Below are 18,009 nucleotides of genomic sequence, written 5' to 3' on the forward strand. Positions count from 1 at the left end.
CATGGGAAATCACATTAAGAAACAGCAATATATATTTTAAAATTATCTCCAGCTGCTAATTATTCCAGGAATAATTAGCATTTAACAATTAATAAATAATTAAAATTTAATTCCCTATTACTTTCCTCAGAGTTAATCTCATATGAGTTCTTTAATTATATCCTGTTGCCCATCTGCTCCCCATGCTCTCTGCTTGCCATCATGCGCAAATAATATGGAAGGACTTTTATCCTACGTGTAATACATTTGAAACATCATCACCACAAGGATCAGCTTGGATTGGCCCATTTGGCTATGCCCAAAGACTGCACATGAGAAATAATCAGTAAAAAAATCTCAGCAATTTTTCCTTCCTGTAGGTGAGAGGTTCATGAGACCCCATGGAGATTGATAACACAATAAAACTAATGGCCTGTTCACTCCAGGTCATGGGAACTGGGGAAGATGCCAATAAATTAGTAAAATATGGAAAAACTGTTTAACAAGTTTATAAGTTAAGAGTTTGGAATCCTGTATCAAATGTCATGATTTTAATATGTTGAAGAATTGTCTTCTGTCCATGAAAGTGAAGGTTTTAATAATGCTCTCTATGGGGGCTAAAATCTGTCACTAAATACTAAAGTTCAGAATTGTCTCAGAGTTTAAACCCTTGAAGAAGCCTACTCTTGAAGTGCAGTGACAACATAAGGTTGGAGAAAAAAAAAAATTAAATGAAAGTATTTTTTTTCACTCTACAATATATTACACAAGCACAGACAATAAGGTAACTGTCATCACTTAGAACTCTGCAACAAAATTGCTTGATAGTGATATTCAACTCCAAAATCTTTGTTTCTCTCATAAGACTTTAAAGTGAGAAGAACTGTAGTTCCTGGGTTGTGAAATAAATTTTAAGTCTTTATCTTTATTGAGATTGTGTTACACATTACCCTGATTTTCCTTTCACTGAACTTCAAGGCACAGCTGAATGCTACCATAAATGTCATTAAGGAATGTCTGGGGCTGTTTTTTAAGAGTGGGAGGACAGGGCTATGTGTGGTGGTTTCTTTTTTTTTAATATGTGCCTTTCTTATCTGTTTGGACAATCATTACGTCATAAAAGTAGCTCAAATTAAAGTTATTCTGCTACCTTGTGGCTGTAGCTTGAAATATCGTGTGTTCAGTGGCTTGATTTATAAAATTCTCCATGATAATGATACCCACATCATTTGCTAAACTGCATCCAGAATACTGTACTTGATTTTATACCTCTCTCCGGAACAGGAGATACGACTCTTCTGCTAAAGACTGAGTGTCAGACATGGTAAATGCTTCCTTTTCCTCACCCTTCTTCAATCTCACATAGCATAGAAACAGAGCAAGGAAGGGAAATTTGCAGCAGTTCTTTTGGCTGCACATATTTCAAAATTGGTGAGAGCAGTCCAAGATCAATGGAATATGTCATACATAATCCTGGAGAACTTAGATCTGTGACAGCTGTAATTTTTAAGTGAGAAAGAACTCTATTATTTCAGGATCAGAACTTTATGTACCTGAATGTTACAGAGATCCCACCTTAGATATGCTTTTTAAACTCTTCATACCCATCCTACTTTTGAATATTTTTTACCCTTCTTGAAATAATAAAAAAACCCCATTTATTTCAGAGGAATAATCTACTAGGCACTTGCAGTGACCGTGTGTGTCATATTTCTTTATCAGTAGAGGACAATACACAGTATAAAGCATTTTTCCAGTCTGTGTGAATAATTGATCTGTAGGGCTCTTCAAGACACTTCTGGAAAGTTCTTTTTGTGCTACTTTAGACAAGAGAAAAATGTGATTTTTGGAAAGCTGAACTCATCCATTGGTCTGTTCTCCCTTTTCCTGAGGGCTTTTTAGTGTGATGTCCATACTATGCCTAGATAAATATTTTTATGGTAGTAAATAGAGGATGTGTAACTCATTTTAACTGAAGATTTTCCTATTCTGATTTAATTAAAATGAATTTAAATTGCTTATCATAAAAATTGCCATGTCAAGATTTTGAAACTCTAGACATTTCTAATTACCTAATTCTGAACAGATTATGCAAATTTTATTTAAATTCCTAAGTGTTCAGGATACCCCATTTGAGGTATCTGACTGTAGCTGTGCTAACATGGAAGTATTGCTGACCTAATACTAAAATAGTGTAGAAAGAGTGAGATGAGCCTTAAAACCATAATAATAACATTAAGGTTATTCCAACATCCAGGGTCCCATTCTGCTGTAGATATTTGAAAAATACTTTATATAACGCTATGTATGACTCTGTCTTCAGATGACCTCCAAACATTTACTCTCATTGAAACCAGCTTTAGATCTGTCCTGGTATTTGCAGCTATTCGTAGAAGGAACTGTTTTGGTAACTTCATTAGTTTGTAAAATAGTGTAAAGTAGTTACTGAATAGCATCCTAATTGCATCATCTTTCAAGCCACATTCTACAGCACTAGTTTATTTGTGGTAATATTGGTGATGATAATAAATTACTGCAATGAATCATTGTTGCTTATGATATTACATATGTGCAGAACAATCTTTCCATCATAATCTTCAAATTACGTTGCATTGAATCAGATTTGCTAGATGAACTGTCTTCATCTTGTATTTTATGTTGAAATCCATTAGAAAATCTTCTCAGCAATGTTCTCCTGCCAGAGTTTTTAATTATAGTTAAAGATATCTAGCGTCCTGCTGGATAGAGTCCATTATGGAGAGAGCTGTTTAACATAAGAGAAGAAAAAAGCCTCAATTTTTGAGTTATTGATTCAAAATTCCATTAGAGGCCCTAAATACTAATTTTAGTTCTATTTTGTACTTTAAACATTTAAAAAAGCTTTTGCTTTTGAAACTGAAGGGCAAAGTCTCAGTCTTTATCAGCAAAAGAACAACAGATATAAGTATAGATCAGTGTCATACACCAAGAAAATAAAGAAACATTATGCATCAGAAATTGTTTCAGAAAGCATTTTCATCTGTGGAAGCTTCCGACAGAAGAGAAAGAAAGTTCCATTCATGTTACAAATAAGGCATTTTGGTACAGAATGACACTACCATGTAACACAGAAGACACACAATTGTAGATATGTATGGGGAGATGCTAAGCACCATATGTGTACAAGCATTTATTTGTAAACATTTTTTAAATGTCATTATACATAGGAGATATTTGACTGGTATACAAATTATAGTTTCATCTTATTGTAGGAAACTCACAGGATAGATTTTACTGTGGAACCTCATTCACAATATATCTCACTGCTTAATTTTGGTGGCAAGATAGTTCTGCAATGTAGAAAAGAAATCTTAGAAATAAGGGACATGTACATTATTTAGTATGACTGTATCCATAATATCAGGGTAACAGAAATAATCTGGAATGATACAAAGCAAATCCATGAATCCCAAACTGCCTTTTCCAAACTTTTAAAAGAAATATTTTTCTTAAGACAAGACTGCTGTGTGGCTTCTATTTAAAAGTGCTAAGTATGTTAATTTATGCTAATCCCATTCAGGTTGATATGTTAGTACAGATATTTAGATACAGATATGAGGCACACTGATTTTTGACAGCATTTTTACTTTTCCTTGTCCAGAACAAGAGTTCCTTACAGGGGGATGGAATATTACTTTTGTGTGGATAACATTGGATAAAAATATGATGAAGCTTAAGTGTGTGAATTAGTTATGAAAATTACGTATTCAAAAAGAGCAAACTAAATGGCTTTTCTTTGGATGCATATCTCAAACAATAAATTAAAATGTTGCTATCATGAAAGAAAGAACTAGAGAATGTTCTTATCTAGACTTTCCCATATATCATGTTTTTAGCAGAACAGCAATTTCATTCAGCTGTTTCTTCATACACAGAATCATTTTTACATGGCTAAGTGAAAGCTATTTTCTTTTTATGTCCCATTATTTTAATTAGTCATGTAGTCTGCCATGAAATCTGTGCTTTTTTATTATAACATCTTTGTGACTGACTTGTGATTGGAGAATTCTCTCTTTTTTTTAATATTCATCAGTGTAAGCTAAAGTCAATTTATATCAGAAGACTTCCTTTTGGAGGGATTTTGGTTGTAATTATAGTTTGATGCAAAGGGTGCATTCATTCCAGACTTCTTACTCAATAAGGCATATACCTTAGGATTTGAAATTACTACCCAATTTCAACCACATTTAGAAGCTGAAGAAAATCTCACCAATAAGAATGCTACTATGGATTTTACACATACAACAGCTGAATGGAATCCAGGTATTTTGTCCCCAGAACAAAGTGGAAGCAGTACCCATTTTCTACACATTTTTTTTCTGGTAGCAGATGGCTGCTGGCCAGTCCTGCAGACAGCCACAACACTGCTGATTCTTTTCCTGGTGAGGGTAGGAAAGACGTGTCTTGATTTATACAAGTGAAAAAATAAATACAAATTTTTCTGAAGCAAAGCTTCACTGACTCTGTTTACCATAAAACCACTTTAATTGTTAAGTTTTCATTCTTAACTTATAGTCAGCAAGTAAATGATTAGCTACAGTTTATCTTTGACATTTATCACATTGGGCTAGTGTTATCATGTTGAGTACAGTTGATATTATTTCTGCTGATCTTACAGGTAGTTGGACCAGGCTGGCAGCTGTGCAAATTGCATTTAAGATGCTGTACCTATATTGCAGCTAAATTTCCCTGCTATGACTTAAGCTCTATCCTGTTTCCAACATTTCTCACCACACTGTGCCTCAGCTCTTAAAATATGCAGTTGTAGAAAAATTTAGGTGAAAGGGACCTCTGTGGGTCTGAGCACAACTCACACCAAATCTCAGTGTATGACTCAATGTCCAACTAAGTTTCACAATCCCTAAGAAAGTCCACAATGTCTGCAAGCAATCTCTTCCAGTCCTTCAGCACTACCACAGAGAACCATTTAAAAAAGTATTTAGGTACAATTTCTGACCCTTATCTTTTCCCCTTATGTATCTCTCTTTCTCTGATGAGAAAGCTAGAATGCACCTTCCACTAGGGGAATCTACAATCAGATCCCCTCTTTTTCACGCACGCATGCAAGGAGTCCCCTCAGATACACTTATCAGCAGGTTCTCCAGTCCTTGATCACCTTAGTGGCTTGTCCTCTTCTAGATTCTCCCAGGTTAATCACTACCACTTTTTAAAAATCATAGCGATAGAATGGTTTGGGTTGGAAGGGCCCTTGAAGAGCACCTAGTTCCAACCTCCCTGTTGCGTTCCTCGGACACAGACTTGGCCCTCAAAGCCCCAACCCACCTGGCCTTAAGCCCTTCTACGGATGGGGCAGACACAACTTCTCTGTTCCACTGTATCACCACCCTCACAAGAAACAATTTTTTTTTCCTAATGTCTTGTATAAACCAACTCCCTTTCAGTCTGAAGCCATTAAAGGTTAGATGTATAAAACTAAACCCACTATTCCACAAGCAGCATTACAGGTTTCTAGTACTGCAGTGTCATCATTTGCATCAGTTTTTTTGGTCACACTGTTGTTAATACAGACCAAAATATGTTTCATCTTCATATTGCAAAGGTACACTTCTCACTCACTTTTGACTACGGTGAACATCCCTCACTCACGGTTTGTTATGAGACACATTTTAATAAGCACTGAACACCTTATTCCTAGAATGAAGAATCCTCTTTATTTTTTCCCCCTCAAACTAAATAAAAAAACCCAAATTGAGGTGCTAACCTAAGCTGCTAATCACTTCCAGGTATTTTGACCTGTGTACTTACAGGGTAGTGTAGAGTGGAAGATGTTGCTGTTCTTCTTGTGTCTTGTCTCCATTTTTACAGTCTGTGTACCATAATTGCGGCATTTATTCACCTGAGGCTGACAGACTCTGACTTCCGTCTTGTGCTCCCTCATAATTTAACCCTGCTTTGGAGGTCTGGTTTATAAGAAAACTTGCAGAGAACTGCATTCACCTGATGAGTAGCTATTCCTGTGATAGGAACCTCAGGTGAGAACTTCTGTTGAGACATTTTACCAGCAGGTTTGTTAGTGAACAGAGTCCTTCTGACTGGTTTGCTTTGAAATGCACTTTGTGCATTTTCTACTTTGAATGTTATGTCTTTTAATCAATCAGCTCACTCTCAAGGCCAATTTCACCTGCTATAAAACACTGGTGACCTGCAGGAGGGTTCACTATGTTTTTTCCTTTCTACTTCGGTACGACATAGACCCTTGCTACATGCATGAATAAGGTAATTCCTAGAAATCCCATTTCTACTTCAGTAGGCTGGGCCTTGGTCTCATTTCAGTGACATGGATCTTAAAGGTGAGAAAAGCCCACAGTTTTTATGAGTCTGAGCCTCAACATTCCTTAGATCTTTTCAGTCTATATATTTGGGTTTTTCATGTGAATCAGAATATTTAAAAGGTGTTCAAACATCTTGGGAAAGCTTTTTCTTGCATATTTAATTCTTATTAAGGTGACAATATCTGACTCATAATCTCTGTAATTGTCATCTTTTTCAACTTTACAACCCCATTTCCAGATGAATTTCTACTGAGAACTTTATTTTCTGAAACTTCATCTTTGGTGTTTTCCAGGAATTTCTTATGGACAAATATTAAAGTCTCAGTCTCAGTGTCTTCCAAACAGCACAGGAGTACTCTCATATTGTTGTTGGCATTAGCACACATCATAAATTAAGTTTACTTTGAGATTCTAATCAAGGATTGGGATGCATACTATCTTAGAATTTCTATGGATGCAAGGAAATGATAGAGGAAACAAGTTCATCCAGCAGTGATTTGTGTAAGGAAGAAGGTACCTAACATAAGAACCATATAGGACCTCTAATAAGATGTATCAGTCATATGCTCTTCATTTTGGCTTTATGTAGGTAACTAGTAAATAAAGAAGAAAAATATTTTTGAATATCCAAGAAAAGTGCGACTTGCACCTTCTTCTGAGGTTCATAGAGTCACGGAGAGGAGAATTGTACCTATTGCATCCAGAAGTTGTGAATTAAGTGTCCTTAAATTCTAGCACTACCTACTGCCCACTAGCCTCTGGACTTCCATCACATCTCTGCCTTCATTCAGGATATTTTGAATCTAGATATCACAAAAGTGGATTTCATCCTTTTGACTTCCTGCAATTAGGAATTTGTTACAGTTATTAACTTGTTGCGGCTGAATGAAAAAATTTCCACATCCTTCCTTCTCTGAATATAATGCAGGTAATTTTAAGTTTCAGTTTGGATAACGACATATAAGAAAATGTCTTTTCAAGTAAATTAATGTTTATAAACTATCTACCTGAAACTATTTTTCCAGTTTTACTCAGACATATGCATTTTCTTCAGCTGCCACAAGATGGGAGTGTTGACACTTAAAGCTCTCATTTTGTTCTTTGGATTTTCTTTACTCTTGTGCTGTGCCAGGCAGAGACCTAGAGGATATGTTTTGTTCCCTCCTGAACAAGTTCTCTGCAATGAACTAAACTGGAGAGAATTTCTGTGATGTTTAGAGAATGTTAGTCAGCCTTATTCCCAATATTAATCCAGGAGGCAAAGATCACATGTACACTAAAAGAATTTCTTCCCACTAAGCATCACATTTCTCTGACACAAATTTCAGAGTGGTTCTTTGTCAGTTCTACACTGATCTGCCACCTTTTCAGATAATGGGGTCCCTTTAATACTCTCACAAGGCTGTAAGAATAAGTGGAGCAACAGATCAAAATGCTTCTTGCTGCATTTACATGTCACCATCTGCAAGTTGGAAAGAACACAGCTTATGTGATAAAATTAGTGACTGAGTAATTTTGGGAAAGAGAGCTTATGTTAAGAAAACATTAAGGTCAAGAAAACCCAGTTAAGTGTTAGTATATGGGTAAATGGACAACTATTTGTTCTGCCTTTAAGCTTATTTCTGAAAGGTTTGAGCATGCAGAGATGTCCTCCTATTTGTCCTATTGTGACCCTACACAGTGGCTATGAAGGCGCTGAAAGAAAATGGACCAATTCAAAAGTTTTTGTGCATTGAGGAACATTCAGATAAGAATTGTTCTTGGCCTGTGCTTAAAGCATTCAAAACTTTATCTGCACTTAATGTGACCCATTCAAAACTTTATCTGCACATCACGCATATCCCTCTTACATCTGAAACACAGAATCATCCAAGATGTCTTTTATTGGTTTTTCAATTTTTCATTGTCACACCAGTCCTCCCCTTCTCTTTCAGTTAAAGAGCGAAGTATTTTTCTAAAGGAGTGTGTAGGAGGTACTTGGATACCTTGTTACCTGTTAAGGGAGTTTTTATATATACTCAGAAATCTTTGAACAGCCTTGAAGAAATGTCCTAATGGTTAATCCACCTGGTACAAGGAAGAGAGAAAATGACTTATCCATAACATGCTGTGTGTGGGAATTAAAACAAATATAATCAGACAAAATATAATTTTTGGTTTTGTTAATTAGATGCGTGCTATAAACAAGCACTATTACAGCAATATATATTTTCCAAACATCTTGACTGCTATTGAAATAATTAGAAGAAAAATAGGTTTTTTTTTTCAGAAGCCACTGCAAAATTTTAAACCTGGCTGTAGGGTTTGGTGGTTTTTTGTTTATTTGTTTGGTTTTTTTTAAGTAACCTGCTGATGTTTCTTTTTGCTTTGTTCTTTTCCATATAAAACTCTTTGAATTTATATTGGACTTAAACTAGTTTAATAGTAGGAAAGAAGACACTTCTTTTGTTTATTGGGTTTTTTACTTTGTATAGATGATGTGATTAAAAACAGTTTAGCCATTACACTTTTCCTTGGTAAATGCCATCTTTTCAGGGTTTGGCATCGGTACCTAGCTACACATAATTAGCCAGCTTTGATCTGCATTTTAACAAGATGAAAACTTGAATCTTTTTGCTCCTATACCATGGACACACTGAGAACTTTATCCTCATAGTCTTTCTGTGTACACAATAATGAAAACAAAGACTGAGCTGACTTGTGGCAAGCAGTGACAAAATTGCAGCAGACATATTCGTGCTCTCCCCACATGCCTGGGCCTCTTGCAAAATCTGAAACCTTGTCTTCCTTCACTGTGATCCTTCTAGAAACTTGATATTTTGGCCTTTACAAGGATAAAAGGAACCGGTCTTAGACATGCTACAAAAATAGCTGAGGAAATAGACTTAGACCCACATTTATGGAATTAAAAAAGAAATCTCACTAAGAGAGGAGGAAAGGACATGCAGCATTTTCATGGCAAATAGCATGATGTCTGTTTGGCAGAAGTGACCTTGGAGCAGTATGCTTTCTGCCCTCCTTCTCTCGCTGCCTGTTTTTTTTCCCCTGGATGTGTAGTACTATGATAAATGGCTGACAGTATGTTTCACAAAAGACTACTTCAGTGCCTCCTGAGTGTGACACTACAGCTCTTCTGTAGAGTGCCCTTTCAGGCTTTCCCAAGGCCCTCCTCAGCCATCTGGAGCATATTTATGGAAGACAGGGATTAATTCCCAGGTGAGAAGCAGACATAGCTCAAGGAGTACAGAAAATTTAAAACTCATTGTTAGTTTGGTTACATTTTAGGAATACCTCTGGAAAAATAGAGCTGGTTTTCCTTTCTTTATGAGTACATTTTAATTAAGGTTTTAAGTTCCTGGCTGTTAAAATGCTTGGTAGGAATATATATATATGAATATTTTTGCTTAAATGAGAACACTTTGGATGTACATGTAGAAAGAGTGAATCAGAAAATATAATTCTGGAGATGTGAATTCATTTAAAAATATTATCTGTTTGATGGAAGCCCCTTATAGTACCAGGCGGTGTTAACTCTGTGGGGTCAATGGTTTATACATACAGTAAAATTGAAGGCAATCATGAAAATCATGTTCTTATGTGTCCCAGGCCTGGAAGGCTGAATAAGATTTGTGATAAGATCACAGCTAAAGGAGAATCTCAATTTGGTGTGACAGGGGATGCAAGTTGATAGACAATATCATGTCTGGGGCAGTTAACAGCCATGAGAGGCTTCAACGTGCACCTCAATTTTGTGGGAATTTAATAAGGTGTTTCTAACTGCCTCACAGTTTTTTGGACTTTCTACTGGTCTTTTGTGGGTTTTATTGTAAGCAAAACAATTCCGTGCCTGCCTCAGAGCTTATAAGACCATTCAGTAGGGTATTAAATCACTTCCATCTTAGACCTCATATACTAATTCAGTAATTTCAAATGCACTGGCAGTCCTAAAGAAACCAATGGTCCTTGTTAGATATTGAGTCTGAAAGAGTATTCTGTATTCCTGAGTTGTCGCCCAAAAGTAATATATCATGCTATTGCAAGGACAATATTGATGAGAAATATGACTCTTTACTGTAGTTGGATTTATCTGGTTTTGTTCAGTTATCTTACCATAATGAACTTTGAGTAGTGTTTGGTCATGGGTTTTTTTTTCAGTATGGTGAAGAATATGTTAGCAAAGCAGCATCACAGAAATATGAAAGACATAGGCATAATATTGTAAAAAACTTCAGAGCAATTCAGTTTTTCATCACCACTGGTGACTAAAGTGTAGCAAAAAAAAAATTTCTCTAAAGGTCTAAAGGCAAGTGCATTAAAATGCTGAAGGCATTTTGAAGTCACTGAAGGCTGTAGACAAAAAAAAAAAATTGTCTTGCTTTGTACAGTTTCAGAAAGTGTTGTGGAAGAAATCTATAATGCAAACCTTGTAGAAGTGGAACAGCAACATAAGATATTTCTGATCTCTCTATTTTTTTTTCTGTAATCAGGTTGCAGTCTGATGTAGCTGTACAGCTCAAGGAGCCTGTCCGATGGATAGAGATCATGTGGGCCATGAGCAGCATGGCCTGTTGTCTTTTCCCACTCCCTGGAACAGCTAAGGCAGAACAAGGAAGGCACAAGGCAGGTTGGGGCTCCAATGGAACTGAAATTCAATTACATGCCTCCTGTAGACCTAACCTCACTGTAAAAATTGGCCTGACAATTTTACCTTTAATCGTGCCTATGTGAATTCTGTTTGATGTTAAAGATGGGCTACCCTCATCCACCTTTCATGTCATACTGTGTGCAAGCCTCACTAAATTGGTTAGCAAGATGCAGACCTTTCAGGAAACCCAGACATGAACAGCTTTCTCCAGCCCTTGAAAGTACGTGGGATTGATCTGTTTGCTGTACAATCCCCAAGCCCCAGGCTATGGATAAAATTTCTTAGAAGAGAGGCAAAGTAAATCAATTCTATTCTGTTGCTGGGGTAAAGTTGGTCAATAGATGATATTTTAAAGCACCTCCATCAACAATTTATGAGATTTATTCAGTTTATGCGAAAGAGCACTCCATAATCATCACTACACAGTGATGGCCCAACAGGGTGTTGCTAACTGGATATCATTTAATAAAAGTTTTTCAAGTGCTCAGCATGCTTTCATCAGAGGGTGATTTTTGTTTTTATCCTTGTTTTGTATGAACGTTAGGAGGTAATCAAGAAGTTATAAAAGTTGATGATTTATGAAGCTTTTGAAGTGGTAGGTGAAATTGTAGGCTAGATATAATGCTTATATTGATCACACTGTTGGTAAAAGCATGATAAGACTGTTGACTAAAAGTACTATTAAAACAAATTTCATGACAGGCTGTTAAATAGAGATCTAGTATTATTTAAATAACTTGATTTTGGTTAATAGTGGTCATGGTCAACACTGGCCAGTATTGTGTTGATAGGCATATAAATCTCACAAATATTACCATATTGCCACTGTGTTTTCACAATTGAAAAATTAGTTACATAGTTACCAGTGTATCCCACACCAGCTCTTTATTTTCTTATATTTCCAGCAGTATTCTTGTCTCTTACACAAGCAAATGTTTGAAATTTTTGTGCTATGCCCATGGCTTCATCCCATTCTGATTTTTCAGTAACTCCTGCTTTGTTGATAAATTTGTTTGTTTTTTTAAAATACAATTCTACTTTTACATACTTTTGCTTTTCTAATATTTTGAAATTATTTTGATTATGGTCTTGCTTCTTCCAGTTTTAAAAGCACAAGGGAGAACAAAGTAATATTTTTTCTTTTTGCATATGTAATCCCATATCTGATAATTCCTATTACATATTACCCACAATTTAAAAATAATATCAGGAGCTTATTTTTAAATATTTGTCAGTATCTCTAATTAAGTAATTTTTAACCTTTTTTTTCGCTGACTATGCCTTTATTTCCATTTCTAGCTATTTGCATTCTGATGAGACTGTCAGAATTTACAATTCTCTTCATGAAAAATCACCAGCCCCCACAAACAAAGCAAAAAAGAAAGAAACAAAGAAACATTTCCACCTCCCCAAAACAAAAATAAACAAAGCAGAAAATTTTGACTAATTTTTTTTGGTTCTCATCTTGATTTTACTTTTACATCTCCCTCCTCTAATTTATTTGCACTCTGTTTCACTGCATCAAATTGAAGAGCTGGTATGTTCACAGAATGCCTTTTCAATTTACCAGTTGTTATTTGAGTTAATATATGCAAAGAACCCCGAAGTTTGGAAAACAATCCAGTGCTATCCATTACGGCTGGTTAGCTGTCCTCTCTGTCTTTTTAATGTGCAGAATTTGGTTTCTTTATTTTTCTTATATGGGTGCTGGTTGACATTTTTCAGATAAAAGTACTGGTTTGTATCCTGTTGGAATGAGATCTCTGTTTTTTGTCTGCTTTATTTCTCACACATCTGATGTACACATCACAACACAGTCATGATATGAGAAAGCCCAATCTTATTAAGAAAAAAAACTGCAAAATCTGTTTTATACTGTGGAATTGTTTTTCAAAGTAAACAAACGTGTGTCATGAAGAACACTTTTCAAGGACCTCGCCTGAGAGTGCTGCTGCCCTGGTCTCTGTTTGTGGGTGATCATCTGAGGCATGATACAGATCTCCACAGGCTATGTTGTGCTTCTCTTAAACAGCAATTCCCCTTCTATCTACTCTACACATGCTATTTATGTTTATGTTGTCACATTTTCTTTTCATATATAAGTAAATCAAGTAAAATCACTAGAATAAAATCATCAGTATCATAAAATGAACATGAAAAGGATTCATTTACTCTTTTAATGTTAGACTTGGTATTTTGCTATTTTACTACAATCTTCTTTTGACAATAATTTTAGATTTTTTTTTCAGAAGCATTTCAGAAGCTCACTCACTGATATGAATAAAGCAATGTTCACTGGTGTTAGTTATTTTCTTCATTGTATAACTGAACAAATGTCTTAAGATATTCAAAACTTATGAAGAGACACAGTGCATCTGCTGGAAGTTTGTTTCAAATTAATTTAGAAAAATTGCTGCCAACAGAAGTTTCTTCATTATTCATACAACCACTGATATCAAGATTAATATGGCAAAATCTTGTCATGTCAAGAAATGCTGTGAAATCTGTGTGTATCTTTCAAATCTCTTGAAAATATGATGGGTTACCTCTGGAGTACTTCTGAAGTTGGGAAAATCTAGGTCATATTGGGAGGATTTTTCAAAACAAGTGTTGGTATGTCTCTATTAAATGTTTGATTGCAAAAACCGTAGAAAACCAGACTGGAGCTCTGTATTACATATACAGAAATTATATAATATACTATACTGGACTAAATTTGTGACTAAAGAGTAAGATTTACTTGTATGTCTGTTGCTGATACTTCAAATATAGTCTTTCTTGTAGCACATACAGTAGTACAGAACATAAAAAAGTAAACAGTATCAATAAAGAGGGACTAGATTTCCCAGAAAAAATAGTAAATATCACTCCAATAATAAGAAAAAAATTACTTTTTTTATAATTTGTGCTCTTTTAACATTCTTATTATACCTATGCTTTGAAATTTGACACAGCATTATAACCATTCCTAATGTGATAGTGAAGATGTAATAGTGAAGCAGAATTAAGCCTATAAAGACAATAGGTATTCTAGGGTTTGTTAGGCATATGTATGCAATGCCAGTTTGAGAACAAGAGAATTGGGAATTTAAAAAGGAAAAATGTTTAAATCCTTAAGTTTCCATAAGACATGCAATGAAAGATTAAGAACAGTGGGAGAAAATTGTTGTAGACAATAAATATTAGGGAAAAAACTGTGATACAGAACACAAAGGAGTGGGGAGTGGCTGGCATAATAATGACCTTACATCATATTCACTTATGTGAACTTGAAATGCATGTCTGTATTTTTGGAAATTAGATCAGTATGTAATCCTTTGAAAACTCATTTAGGCAGTATGACATTTCTCCATGTTTTCATTCATGATGACATAAATGATAACAACATAGACAGTCCTAAATTAAAAAAAAAAAAGAAGGAGGGAAGGAGGGAAGAGTATATCGTTGTTGACTTTATTTCCCCCCTTGCTAGAACATTCAACTGAACCGTCCTGTGTAAATTCACTAAACTGCTGGATCATTTGGCTTGAACTTTACAGGTTCAAGCAGGGAATTGCACCATTTTCTCTTCATAAAGGTCCTTATTCTCACCTGAATAGATGTGAAAATAATATTTTGAGGTGTGTTAAAAAATTGGCAATAAGTTTTCTATATTTTTGCACTGGACACTGATCTTTTTTAGCATGGATTCCCACATGATATAAACCAGAACAGCTCTGCTGAAGTCACTGGAGCAAATCAATCAATACTGGCTAAGAATTTTGTCCCCAGTCAGTGTTTTGATGGGAAGACAGAAAAGAGACCTTCACTGTTGTGTACTGAGAAAAATCATGTGTCTTACTGGGTTAGGCTAAAGACTGCCCTTTGGAAAAAAAATATATATAAAAAAAAAATCACTGCCTCTTGGCTAAGCAAAAGAATTGTGCAATTTTGAGTACAAACAATAGAGCCTTTGAACTAAGGATATGCAGGCATGAAACTGTTTATTTACAAGGAAAAATGACCCAGTTCTCTAGGAACATGACCCAATTTAATCTGCTAGAAAAAAAAAAAAAAAAATTGAAATGCTATTTGACCTAAATTTTCTGAAGCAAAAGTTGTGTGGAAAACAGTGAAGTGTCTTTATAGTTTGTGAGGCAGCTTCATTTACAGGTCATTTGCTCCATGTGTCAGACAGGATTGTGTTTCTTATAATAGGCTGTGATTAGGATTACCTGAAAACTTCCACAGAGCTTTGATCTGTCGTATCACTCTTTTGCAGCTGTCTTAGGGATGCAAGTACCCTGTAAACACTGGTATCACTTAAGTACACTCAGAGTCTCAGGACGGGCTAAGATAACATTTGGTGAGAATGAAGTACTTTTCTCAGACAGATGTGCAGAGGCAGGAAGACCTGATTCTTGAACTGTTAGTTCGGAGATATTTTGGTATGATTTTCCTAGGAGATCAGCCTACAATGCCACTGCTTTTAGCAATAAGCAGAAAAATGTGTTTTGATTAGTTTGGGTGGTCAGGATGGTGGAAATCTCATATGCCTGCCTGGTCTGAAGGAATTCATGCTCCCTTGTCCATGCAGGAGTCTTTCCTGGGAACAAACCTCCTCTGACTTTGACCTATTTCTTTTTCTCTACGTATCCACGACCGTACTGAATCATCAGAGACAGTCAGAACTGGGTCACTGCAGAAGTGTTTATTCACTATATTTCAATGGCAAGTCTTTCTGTGTTCTCTTCTCAATGTGAATACCAACCCTGACATTTTAGACAACAATATAAGTGACCTGTGGTATTCAAATCAGGTTGTAGTTTTGATTGAAAGATCAGATATATCAATTTATCTTCTCATATAAATCAAAAGCTGGAATGTTTGTGAATGCTTGATGGTCACTTCTCCCCTGCCTTGACAAAACTGCAAAAGCAAAATAACTAATAGATGCTTCATAAATTTTGTTTGCAGAATTATGAAGAGATTCAATAATCTGGAGCTAAGAATAATATGAGCATTCTATCATCTAAGTTTTTGGTAAAACTGACTGTGGGATAGCAGTAGCAAAAACTGGTTTGAGACTGTGACCTTTGGTCACAATTGTGATTAGTAAAATTATTTGAGGTATCAGATTTTTTTCATCATGTAAATTTCAATATTTACTCTGTTTTTTTCTTCTTATATGTGTATAGGCCATGCGTAACAAATAGGAGAATGGATTTTTTTAAATAAATACTTTTGCTCATTTGTTATTTTGTAGGTAGTTGTATTACCTTCGTTTGACATTTTTGTATTCCCTCTGGATAGGCAGCAAAATGTCCCATGTGAACTTGGAAAGAAAATACAAGATGCTTGGACGTAAGGGAAGACTGAAGAATATCCTCAAAGTACATGGTGACCAGAGGTAAGTGGACATTAAAGAATTTTATTAGAGCTCAGTAATCCTGCCTTTCTTGGTGATTTATCTCCCTATAGGTAATTCTTTTGATGTCATAAAACTTCAGCTGTAACTCTCTGATTCAGTGGCTATTACTGCTAGGATTTTTTACTGCTATCATGATAAAAAAAAGATACACTTTCTTTCGTTGGAGGTGTGTAGTAAAATATAGCAGAAAGCAACAGATTTTCAGTCTGCAGAAATCTCAACTTTGTCTATTTCATTTAGCAGAGGATATGCTGTGTGGTTCATCCAGCCACTGAAAATGACTTTATGTAAGTATAGATGCAGCTATGTGACATGTACAAGGACTGAGCTGGCCTTTCCTGTTACCCCTACTCAGATCTATCTATATTGCAGAAACCCTAGTAAAAGTCAAAAGAGTACAGTAAGAATGGCAGAAGTAGATAACAGTTATCTCAGGCACAAAAGTGGACCACACAGCAAAATGCTCCCAGCCCAGTTGTGTATATATCATAAATAAAAATGTTTTAGGAATATCATCATATCAAATTTATTCCTTTCATTTGCAAAAATTTTCAGATACAAAATAACTTTCAGTATCTGTCCAATCTGTTCAACTGTTCATCCATGCTTTTTCCAAAGACATAATTATCTAGGAGTATCAATTTTGACAGTGATTCTCAACAGACAAATAATTTATCACAGAATTTTTTTGTATCTTCTATGGATTGATGTTGCTAATTTTAAGATACAGGGTTTAACACCTCTAAACTAAACAGAACTCTCTAAATAGTGTTTGGAATGATTTGATTATGTTCTTCACAAATACTGATCCACAAGTTTTCCACTTTCATATTTGCCCTTGTACTAAATGTGGAGCTAAGCATTTCTTGTATGTCACAAAGACAGATTTACACCCTTGATTACTCATGGTTGTTGTAGTCATCAACAATAGGCATTTGCATATGAACTTTTCACAACAGACTCATTTTATTTACAGATAGTATGTAGCTAGCCATGCTCTTTTTAATCTTAAACTGGAATTTAACATTAGAAATAGAACTTAATAAAGTAAAGATAAGAGCACCGCCACTTGTTATACAGTTGGAAATAAATAATTGAGATTAGTGATAAAAATAGTGGAGTATTGGATTTTTGAGGCTAAGAAAGTTTTTAATTTTTTAAAGGGATGCTTTAAAATTATTAATTTAGCCAATCTAACTACTAAAAAACATTCGTTCAGAATTTCCTCTGACAAACACATAGCAAAAAACAGCACTGCTTTTAGAAGTGTTTCATATTGACAAAGGATCGTGTCAGTACATGGTTGACAAAAGCCTCCACCTCCAAGGTCACCTTCAGTTCCATATTCTCCCTTCTGCTCCCTGCCTGCACTTCTGCTCAAAGCGGTGCCTGCCTTGTGATACAACTTCTAGAAACTATGAATGAAGAAAACTTCTTATGGGCATTTTTGATATCAAGTATAATTGGACAGCTACTGCTTTTCTACTATTTTAAATTTAAGTTATTTCTTTACATTTAAGAGATTTTTTTTGCCTACTACACACATTCAGTATCTACACTTTAAAAATCTGCATTCTGGCTGATTATTTTAGGTATAGTTATTCAAAAATTATTATTTAAATATTGATTTTTTTAAAGAGTAC

General features: G+C 35.2%; 1 long non-coding RNA gene across 1 annotated transcript in view; it reads left to right on the forward strand.

The window, feature by feature from the left end:
- LOC121346642 overlaps nt 1–18,009 on the forward strand; it is a 123,925-nt gene that overhangs the window by 42,184 nt on the left and 63,732 nt on the right. The window contains exon 2 of the long non-coding RNA XR_005954098.1: nt 16,249–16,345. This is a non-coding gene — a long non-coding RNA (uncharacterized LOC121346642). The remainder of the gene's footprint in view (nt 1–16,248; nt 16,346–18,009) is intronic.

Source organism: Onychostruthus taczanowskii, unplaced genomic scaffold, assembly GCF_017590055.1.
Source record: "Onychostruthus taczanowskii isolate IOZ18803 unplaced genomic scaffold, ASM1759005v1 scaffold83, whole genome shotgun sequence".
Classification (NCBI taxonomy): domain Eukaryota; kingdom Metazoa; phylum Chordata; class Aves; order Passeriformes; family Passeridae; genus Onychostruthus; species Onychostruthus taczanowskii.